At 37.2% G+C, this 11,413-nt stretch overlaps 1 non-coding gene across 1 annotated transcript; it reads left to right on the forward strand.

The window, feature by feature from the left end:
• The first annotated feature begins 10,125 nt into the window (after positions 1 to 10,125).
• Positions 10,126 to 10,196, forward strand: LOC112449180 (small nucleolar RNA SNORD5). The gene has a single exon (XR_003037665.1). It is a non-coding gene; the product is annotated as a small nucleolar RNA SNORD5 (small nucleolar RNA).
• The last annotated feature ends 1,217 nt before the right edge of the window (positions 10,197 to 11,413 follow it).

The following is an 11,413-nucleotide window of genomic DNA, read 5'->3' on the forward strand; positions in this document are numbered from 1 at the left end:
GGAGTAACAGGCAAATTTGGCCTTGGAATACGGAATGAAGCAAGGCAAAGGCTAATGGAGTTCTGCCAAGAGAATACACTGGTCATAGCAAACACCCTGTTCCAACAACACAAAACTCTACACATGGACATCATGAGATGGTCAACATCGAAATCACATTGATTATATTCATTGCAGCCAAAGATGGAGAAGCTCTATACACTCAGCAAAAACAAGACCAGGAGCTGACTGTGTCTCAGATCATGAACTCCTTATTGCCAAATTCAGACTTAAATTGAAGAAACTGGATAAAACCACTAGACCATTCAGGTATGACCTAAATCAAACCCCTTATGATTATACAGTGGAAGTGAAAAAAGGGACTAAATATGATAGACAGAGTGCCTGGTGAACTATGGATGGAGGTTCATGACATTTTACAGGAGACAGGAATCAAGACCATCTCCCAAAAAAATAAATGGAAAAAAGCAAAATGGTTGTCTTACGAGGCCTTACAAATAGCTGTGAAAAGAAGAGAAGCAAAATGCAAAGGAGAAAAGGAAAGATATACTCATTTGAATGCAGAGTTCCAAAGAATAGCAAGGAGAGATAAGAAAGCCTTCCTCAGGGATCAATGCAAAGAAATAGATAAAAAACAACAGAATGGGAAAGACTAGAGATCTCTTCAAGAGAATTAGAGATACCAAAGGAACATTTCTTGCAAAGATGGGCTCAATTAAGGACAGAAATGGGATAAACCTAACAGAAGCAGAAGATATTAAGAAGAGGTGGCAAGAATACAGAGAATTGTACAAAAAAGATCTTCATGACCCAGATAATGACAATGGTGTGACTACTCACCTAGAGCTAGACATCCTGAAATGTGAAGTCAAGTGGGCCTTAGAAAGCATCACTACAAACAAAGCTAGTGGAGGTGATGGAAAACCAGTTGAGCTGTTTCAAATCCTGAAAGATGATGCTGTGAAAGTGCTGCATTCATATGCCAGCAAATATGGAAAACTCAGCAGTGGCCACAGGACTGGAAAAGGTCAGTTTTCATTCCAATCCCAAAGAAAGGCAATGGCAAAGAATGCTTAAAAGAAGAAATGTAGTGTAGTCACTCAGTCGTGTCCAACTCTTTGCGACCCCATAGACTGTAGCCTACCAGTCTCCTCCGTCCATGGGATTTTCCAAGCAAGAATACTGGAGTGGGAAACTACCTTACAATTGACTCATCTCACATGCTAGTAAAGTAATGCTTAAAATTCTCCAAGCCAGGCTTCAGCAATACGTGAACCCTGAACTTTCAGATGTTCAAGCTGGTTTTAGAAAAGGCAGAGGAACCAGAGGTCAAATTACCAACATCTGCTGGATTATGGAAAAAGCAAGAGAGTTCCAGAAAAATATCTATTTCTTCTTTATTGACTAGGCCAAAGCCTTGGACTGTGTGGATCACAATAAATTGTGGAAAATTCTGAAAGAGATGGAAATACCAGACCACCTGATCTGCCTCTTGAGAAACTTATATGCAGGTCAGGAAGCAACAGTTAGAACTGGACATGAAACAACAGACTGGTTCCAAATAGGAAAAGGAGTTCGTCAAGGCTGCATATTTTCACCCTGCTTATTTAAGTTATATGCAGAGTACATCATGAGAAACGCTGGGCTGGAAGAAGCACAAGCTGGAATCTAGATTGACGGGAGAAATATCAATAACCTCAGATATGCGGATGACTCCACCCTTATGGCAGAAAGCGAAGAAGTATTAAAGAGCCTCTTGATGAAAGTGAAAGAAGAGAATGAAAAAGTTGGCTTAAAGCTCAACATTCAGAAAACTAAGATCATGGCATCTGGTTCCATCACTTCATGGCAGATAGATGGGGAAACAGTGGAAACAGTGTCAGACTTTATTTTGGGGGCTCCAAAATCACTGCAGATGGTGATTGCAGGCATGGAATCAAAAGACACTTACTCCTTGGGAGGAAAGTATGACTAACCTAGATAGCATATTCAAAAGCAGAGACATGACTTGCCAACAAGGTCCGTCTAGTCAAGGCTATGGTTTTTCCAGTGGTCATGTACGGATGTGAGAGTTGGACTGTGAGGAAAGCTGAGTGCCAAAGAATTGATCCTTTTGAAGTGTGGTGTTGGAGAAGACTCTTGAGTTCCTTGGACTGCAAGGAGATCCAACAAGTCCATCCTAAAGAAGATCAGCACTTGGTGTTCATTGGAAGGATGATGTTGAAGCTGAAACTCCAATACTTTGGCCACCTGATGAGAAGAACTGACTCATTGGAAAAGACCCTGATGCTGGGAAAGATTGAGGGCAGGAGGAGAGGGGGACGACAGAGGATGAGATGGTTGGATGGCATCATCGACTCGATGGACATGGATTTTAGTGGACTCCAGGTGTTGGTGATGGACAGGGAGGCTGGTATGCTGCAGTTCATGGGGTCGCAAAGACTCAGACATGTCTGAGTGACTGAACTGAACTGAATTGAATCACAAACAGAGTTTATAAGTCTGGATCAATTGGTGTTTACTTCTGTTTATGTTCTATCTTTTCCCTGACTCATCTTGCAATGTCTTGAACAATAAGTAAATATTTAAATTGAATGCTGACATTTCAAAAAGGAAAACTATTAAAGAGTGGGACGGTTCTTTCCACATCCATGTGAAACATCAGTTGTGGGTTGATGCATTGATTCTGATGACTTTCTGTTCCCATTATTTTGAGACCAATCGTCCAATTCTAAGTTTGGATGATTATGTCATGACTACAGTTGGTTATCATAGAATTAACTGTTTCCACATGGTAAGGGTTTCAGAATTCATAAAACAGCTCAAAGAATATGGTTCAGAATATTATCTATTGCTGTTGATAAATAAACCTAAAGGACCAAATTTTATTTAATGAGTAAACTATTGTTATTTGATTTTGTTTGTCTGTTTTCCTCTGCTTCTGCATGTTATCACTTTTTAAATTTAATTTATTCTTTGACTAAAGTTTTTCTACAGACAAAAAGCAGACTGAGGACCTGGAAGATGGAAGTGTCTGTCCTGGGAAGGCCTCATAGGTTCCTGCTCTATTTCAAAGCTGGAGTTAGAATCCTCTATGTTGTCAATGGAATTGTTGAAGGAGAGACAAAAAAATGAGTTCAAATTCCTTCCCTCTCTCTTTCTTCTTCTCCATCTATATACATACGTTTTTATAAATGCAGATAAATGTATATATCCATAGAAAAGTTGTACAAATATTTCTTGTATAATGTGTGAATGAGCATGCATATATTATATAATTGATTATATAAGTGCATACATGAATCAGTTATATATTGCTGTATAACAAAACACACCAACATCTAGTGTATTAAAATTATAAGCATCTACTATTGAATCTATGTTTATAAATCAGCCAGACAACTTGGCTGATGTAATACAGGCTTGGTTGATTTTGTCTGGTTTTGCTTCTGCCATCAGCTAGTAGTTCACTGGGAAGCTCACTGATCTGTTGATTAACTGACAGTCCTCAAATGTGCCTGGCATGATTCATATATTTTTAATCATTCAGGAGGTTAGAATGGACCTGACCACATGCTACTGTCAAGGTTGCAAAATGAAGGAATCTGCAAAGCCACTCAAGGCCTAGACTTGGACCTAGGACAAGATCACTCTCTACATACTTATTTATTTCTTTATTTTAAAAAGCAAAGATGAAGTTTGTCCCAAATGGGGACATGGGGATATAGTTTCCTTTTTTTGTTGAGAGGAGCAGCAAAGTGACACTGCAAAGTATATGGACATAGGAAAGATTAACAAATTGATGTAATTTTGTAATCAATCTACCTCAGTGTGAATTATATATACAATTTTCATAATTATGTGTATTTATGAAGTTTTGAATAAGTTATTTTAAGTCTTTCAGTTTTCAAATATAGGTATAATTGATATAAAATATTATATTAGTTTCTGCCATACAATATAATGATTTAATATTTGCACATTGTGAAATGATCACCAAAATGTCTAGTTAATGTCCATCATCTTCCTTATTTAAAAATATTTTTTCTTGTCATAAAAACTTTTAAGACTTACTCTCTTAATAACTTCAAATATTTAATGCAGTGTTATGAACATAGTCACCATGCTATACATTGTACACCCACAACATATTTTATAACTGAAAGTCTGTATCTTTTGACCTTCACTGAGGTCACCCATCATATACCTACCTCTGGTTACCACCAATCTGTTCTCTGTATCTATGAGCTCTGCTTTTTTTGGGCGGGGTGGGGGTGGTGGTTTGGTTTTTTAAATTTTACATATAAGTGAGATAATTTGGTATTTGCCTCTCTCTGTCTGACTAACTGATTTGTTTCACTTAGCATAATGACCTTGAGGTCCATTCATGTTTTCTCAAATTGGCAAGATTTCCTTCCTTTTATGGCTGTGTAGCATTTCAGTATATATGCGTACACCACGTTTTATTTATTCATTCATCTATGCAGAACTGAAAAGATTCTTTTGTTGAATTGCATATAACTTTGTGCACAAGGACCCACAATAACATGATGATGTTGTTACTGAAGTGTGAGAAATATCATGAAAAAATGCACTTGTCTAGATATCCCTAGGTATGCCAATTATTATTCTAGATTACAGAATTTGGAATCTATTCCTTTTCTATATTTCTATGCCAGTGATGATCATTGTCTCATACTTTAATGATTCATTCTTCTATTCATTCATTCAACAAGAAGTTTCTTCATGCTTACTGTGTCCCAAGAACTATATTGTATGCAAGCAACAAAGAAAATTAAGTGTGATGGTTAAAAAAAAACAAAAGGACTTCAAAGAAAAAGAGCAAAAATAATCAATAAAAATGGACTTATATTTTTGATATACATTTAACAATGTATTTGTTTTTAAAATCAAATTTACTTATTTGCCCAATATTTTATCATACTCTCTATGGATATGTACATATTCATATATATATAGAGAGAGATATATTTATAGACATAAAACATATTACTACTGTAGTCATCAAAGCATATTTAATATTAGTAAAATTAGCTGATATCTATGAACAATTAAAGAACTAGGTGCTTTATATGGCTAGCCTTACTTAATTCTCAGTCTTGTGGAGTAAGTACTACTATAAAATCCATTCTAACCATTGAAGAGTACATCAGGAGAATCCCTGGGCTGGAAGAAGCACAAGCTGGAATCAAGATTGCCAGGAGAAATGCCCATAACCTCAGATATGCAGATGACACCACCCTTATGGCAGAAAGTGAAGAAGAACTAAAAAGCCTCTTGATGAAAGTGAAAGAGGACAGTGAAAAAGTTGGCTTGAAGCTCAACATTCAGAAAACGAAGATCATGGCATCTGGTCCCTTCACTTCATGGCAAATAGATGGGGAAACAGTGGAAACAGTGGTGGACTTTATTTTTTTGGGCTCCAAAATCACTGCAGATGGTGACTGCAGCCATGAAATCAAAAGACACTCCTTTCAAGGAAAGTTATGACCAACCTAGACAGCATATTCAAAAGCAGAGACATTACTTTGCCAACAAAGGTCCATCTAGTCAAGGCTATGGTTTTTCCAGTGGTCATGTATGGATGTGAGAGTTGGACTATGAAGAAAGCTGAGCACCAAAGAATTGATGCTTTTGAACTGTGGTGTTGGAGAAGAGTCTTGAGAGTCCCTTGGACTGCAAGGAGATCCAAACAGTCCATCCTAAAAGAGATCAGTCCTGGGTGTTCATTGGAAGAACTGATGCTGAGTCTGAAACTCCAATACTTTGGCCACCTCATGCAAAGAGTTGACTCATTGGAAAAGACCCTGATGCTGGGAGGGATTAGGGGCAGGAGGAGAAGGAGATGACAGAGGATGAGATGGCTGGATGGCATCACTGACTCGATGGACATGAGTTTGAGTAAACTCCAGGGATTGGTGATAGACAGGGAGGTCTGACGTGCTGCGATTCATGGGGTTGCAAAGAGTTGGACACTACTGAGTGACTGAACTGAACTGAACCATTGAAGAAGACACTAGAGATAAGCAAGGTTTAATAATTTGTTTAGTAATTTGTAAAAATCACCAGTCTGTAAGTGACAGAGTTGAAATTCAAACTTAGGCTTTGAGTTTCTTGAAATCTTTGGTCTGGCACCATCATCTTTCCAGACACTTCCTAATGAATAGATTGTTGGAAGTTCACAGGACCTGCTGCTTTCTGTATTTGTCCAGATACACATGGAAACAGTTTTCATCACCAAAAGAGGAATCTTCATACCACTACTGATTTTTATCCAAATTTTGGATCTGTTTCCCTCCCTGGCCATTCAAATAGATTCTTCAGGGAAATAAATTATATGCATTGGGTTGTCACCAGCGTGGGGAGGGGGGTAAGAGGAATTCTGGATGGAGGGGACACATGTATTACTAAGGCCAATTCATATTGCTATATGGTAAAATCCAGAATGATATTATAAAGTAATTATCCTCCAATTAAAATAAATAAATAAAATTTTAAAAGAAACAAAACCATAAAAAATTATATGCTTCAATACAGTTAAGTATGTAAGGAATAGAATTAGTGTTATAAATTATGCTTAGTCAAAATCATGGAAGTATCCAAGTAGAGGAATTAGGAATGCATCATTATTTTATATTTTAATAGTTCATTTCTTTTGTAACTCTTATTTTTAACTTGCTCTTGCATTTATTTGGTTTTTAGTCTGTTTTGCCCACTAAATTATAAATTCCTGAGTAGAAGACCTTTTATGCCTTCCTTCCTATTGTCACTGACCCATAGTAGGCTCTTTGTAGCAATTTCTTACTCTAGAATATGATACCTGCAACCCAGGGCTGTAGCTCAGGTATCCAGAATCAAAGTCTAGAAGGTAAATACAAAAGTAAAGAACAGTTATGAGATTAAAAGATGCTTGCTCCTTGGAAGAAAAGCAATGACAAACCTAGGCAATATATAAAAAAGCAGAGACATTACTGACAAAGCTCGGTCAAAGCTATGGTTTTTCCAGTAGTCATGTATGGATGTGAGAGTTGGACCATAAAGAAAGCTGAGGGCTGAAGTATTTATCCTTTTGAACTGTGATGTTGGAGAAGACTCTTGAGAGTCCTTTTGACTGCAAGATCAAACCAGTCAATCCTAAAGGAAATCAGTCCTGTATATTCATTGGAAAGGCTGATGCTGAAGCTAAAGCTTCAATACTTTCATTACCTGTTACGAAGAACAGACTAATTGGAAAAGATCCTGATGTTGGAAAAGATTGAAGATAGGAGGAGAAGACAACAGAGGATGAGATGGTTGGATAGCATCATTGACTCGATGGATATGACTTTGAGCAAGCTCCAGGAGTTGGTGATGGACAGAGAAGCCTGGCATGCTGCAGTCCATTGGGTCACAAACAGCTGGACAGGACTGAGTGACTGAACTGAACTGAACTGAACTGAAATAACAGCACAGCTTCTCCTATTAAACTGAAGAGCAGGGCTGAGGAAGAGAAAGCGGCTCCAACAGATTCCAAAGACCCTGTGCTGGCTTTCATGCTGACACAGTCCAAATATCTCTTCTGCTGCCAGGTCAACTTTTTGTCCTTAAAGAGGTCCGCCTTGATACTGATATGATGCTTTCTTTGTCTGTGCCCTTAAGAAAAAGAGGGATATAAGGAGCAGTGTGTTTTGGAGGCTGGGAGGAAGTGGGTGGTTGATAGACTGACGTTGAGGGTGCCAGGTAAACTCTGGGATTAAGTCCAGCTCAAACACACTTTTCCCCAGCCCCTTCTTTTTCTTGATCTTACTTCTTCTCTGTTTTGGGTACTCTGAATATATCCAAAAACTCCATTCTCCTACATCTTCCAGGTTAAAACACATACATGATAAAAAAAAAAAAAAAGTAATTTTACTATAAAAATGTTCTGCACACATTTTCACTATGGGTTACTTTTCATTTATTTTTCAATTCAGTTCAGTTGTTCAATTGTGTCCGATTCTTTGTGACTCCTTGAACCACAGCATGCCAGGCGTCCCTATCCATCACCAACTCCTGGAGTCCACCCAAACCCATGCCACTGAATCGGCGATGCCATCCAACCATCTCATCCTGTGTCGTCCTCTTCCCCTCTTGTTGTCTCCAATCCCTCCCAGCATCAGGGTTTTTCAAATGAGTCAGCACTTTGCATCAGCTGGCCAAAGTATTGGAGGTTTAGCTTTAACATAAGTCCTTCCAATGAACACCCAGGACTGATCTCCTTTAGGATGGACTGGTTGGATCTCCTTGCAGTTCAAGGGACACTCAAGAGTCTTCTCCAACACCATTAGTTCAAAACCATCAATTCTTTGGTGCTCAGTTTTCTTTATAGTCCAATTCTCACATCCATACATGACCACTGGAAAAACTGTACCTTTGACTAGATGGACCTTTGTTGACAAGGTAATGTCTCTGCTTTTTAATAAGCTGTCTAGGTTGGTCATAACTTTCCTTACAAGGAGAAGCATCTTTTGATTTCACGGCTGCAATCACCATTTGAACTGATTTTGGAGCCCCCCAAAATAAAGTCTGATACTGTTTCCACTGTTTCCTCATTTATTTGCCATGAAGTGATGAGACCAGATGCCATGATCTTAGTTTTCTGAATGTTGAGTTTTAAGCCAACTTTTTCACTCTCCTCTTTCACTTTCATCAAGAGGCTCTTTAGTTCATCTTTGCTTTCTACCGTAAGAGTGGTGTCATCTACATATCTGAGATTATTGATATGTCTCCCAGCAATCTTGATTCCAGCTTGTGCTTCCTCCAGCCCAGCATTTCTCATAATGTACTCTGCATATAACTTAAATAAGCAGGGTGACAATATACAGCTTTGATGTACTCCTTTTCCTATTTGGAACCAGTCTGTTGTTTCATGTCCAGTTCTAACTGTTGCTTCCTGACCTGCATACAGGTTTCTCAAGAGGTAGGTCAGATGGTCTGGTATTTGTATCTCTTTTAGAATTTTCCACAGTTTATTGTGATCCACACAGTCCAAGGCTTTGGCATAGTCAATAAAGAAGAAATGGATGTTTTTCTGGAACTCTCTTGCTTTTTCAGTGATCCAGTGGATGTTGGCAATTTGATCTCTGGTTCCTCTGCCTTTTCTAAAACCAACTTGAACATCTGGAAGTTCACGGTTCATGTATTGCTGAAGCCTGGCTTGGCGAATATTGAGCATTACTTTATTAGCATATGAGATGAGTGCAATTGCGTGGTAGTTTGAGCTTTCGTTGGCACTGTCTTTCTTTGAAATTAGAATGAAAACTGACTTTTTCCAGTCCTGTGGCCACTGCTGAGTTTTCCAAATTTTCTGGCATCTTGAGTGCAGCACTTTCACAGCGTCATCTTTCAGGATTTGAAATAGCTTAACTGGAATTCCATCCACCTCCACTAGCTTTGTTTGAAGTGATGCTATCTAAGTCCCACTTGATTTGACATTCCAGGATGTTTGGCTCTAGGTGAGTGTGAGTGATTACACCATCATGATTATCTGGGTCGTGAAGATCTTTTTTACACAGTTATTCTGTGTATTCTTGCCACCTCTTCTTAATATCTTCTGCTTCTGTTAGGTTCATCCCATTTCTGTCCTTTATTGAGCCCATCTTTGCATGAAATGTTCCCTTGGTACCTCTAATTTTCTTGAAGACAGCTCTAGTGTTTCCCATTCTATTGTTTCCTCTATTTCTTTGCACTGATCCCTGAGGAAGGCTTTCTTATCTCTCCTTGTTATTCTTTGGAACTGTGCATTCAAATGGGTATATCTTTCCTTTTCTCCTTTGCTTTTCACTTCTCTTCTTTTCACAGCTCTTTGTGAAGCCTCCTCAGACAGCCATTTTGCTTTTCTGCATTTCTTTTTCTTAGGGATGTTCTTGATTCCTGTCTCCTGTACAATGTCAAAACCTCCGTCCATAGTTCATCAGGCACTCTGTCTATCAGATCTAGTCCCTTAAGTCCATTTCTTTGTAGACAAAATATATTTGAAGAGTGTTTATGTATTTGCATAACTTTTGGATACTTTGCCTCTCTAACTAGATCTGTCTATCAGATCCAGCCCCTTAAATCATTTCTTTTTATACAAAATACATTTGAATTCAGATGATGAATTTAATGTTCAACTGCTGAATGATACAGATATGAACTAAAACTTAATTCTGATAGAGCTGAAAAAAAAAAAAAATACATTTGAAGGGTGTTTGTATATTTGAATAACTTTTGGATACTTTGCCTCCCTAACTAAATTCCAATAACTAGACATAGGACAGAAAAATAAACAAAGCACTGCAAAAGCAAATATCTTGAAGGAAGTTTCAAAGACATTTAACATTTTAATGTAAATTATATACTGTGTTTGTGTGTATCTTTATAGAGTATACATCCCCAGTATGTGGCAGAACTCATACGAACTTCTGTTTTTTATCATAAACAAATACCTATTTACAGTATAAATTGACTATATAGTTTTGTAAATTTTTATTTTGTTGCTCTCGGGAATTGTATAGGGTAAGGGAGCAAAGCACTTATCAAGAACTTATTATGTGCCACACATTTGTTTTCTATTTTAGAAGTGTTATTTCATTTAATATTAATAGTAATCCTATTATTTTAAACCCAGAAATTGCCCCTAAGAGAGAGTGTGAAACTTCCTGGTCGAAAGTTAAAAAGAAGCAAAACCAAGATTTAAACCCAGGTTTGTTTGTTTGTTTGTTTTCTTGTTTGTTTGTTTTGTTTTTAATAACTCCAACATCTGGATGTTTTTCTTTTTACCATGATTCTTTCATTTTTTTTTTTTTTTACTAAAGCATTTATTGTAGAATGATGTATTGATACCATCATACTCTGAGACATTTGTAAGTTATTTTATTTCTGAAACAAGTAGTTCTTTTCTTGAGAAGTCACAAGATGTTTATGTTTAATGGGAGGGATAAAGGTCAGACTTAAAATTATTCATATTTTTCTATGTCAAGGAATAAAGGGGGAAACTAATTCTATCACAACAACTGTCAATTTAATTCTTATATATGTTAAACAGCTCAAAATGAATAAACCTCCTTCACTGCTGATTCTTTTATAAAATAGATAAAAGTACTAAATGTGAAACAATTATGAGAAGTTTGGGTATCATGTTAAAGTCAAAAGGTTTACAACTCTAAAACCATTTTACTCAAGTATGGATTTTATATGACTCAGACATTATTATTCTATCTTCTAAAAAAGTAAGAAAATTTCTATAACAAGAAGAGAAAGTATGGTTGCCAAAAAGGATACTAATTTTAAAAGCATCAACAAGGAAAGAACACAATAAAGAAAGAAAAATTTAAATTGCTTAGGTATTCCTTGTATAGCATTGATTTACTCTTTCTCTCTCAAGGTCATCTCA

The sequence above is a fragment of the Bos taurus genome, chromosome 12, assembly GCF_002263795.3.
Source record: "Bos taurus isolate L1 Dominette 01449 registration number 42190680 breed Hereford chromosome 12, ARS-UCD2.0, whole genome shotgun sequence".
Lineage (NCBI taxonomy): Eukaryota > Metazoa > Chordata > Mammalia > Artiodactyla > Bovidae > Bos > Bos taurus.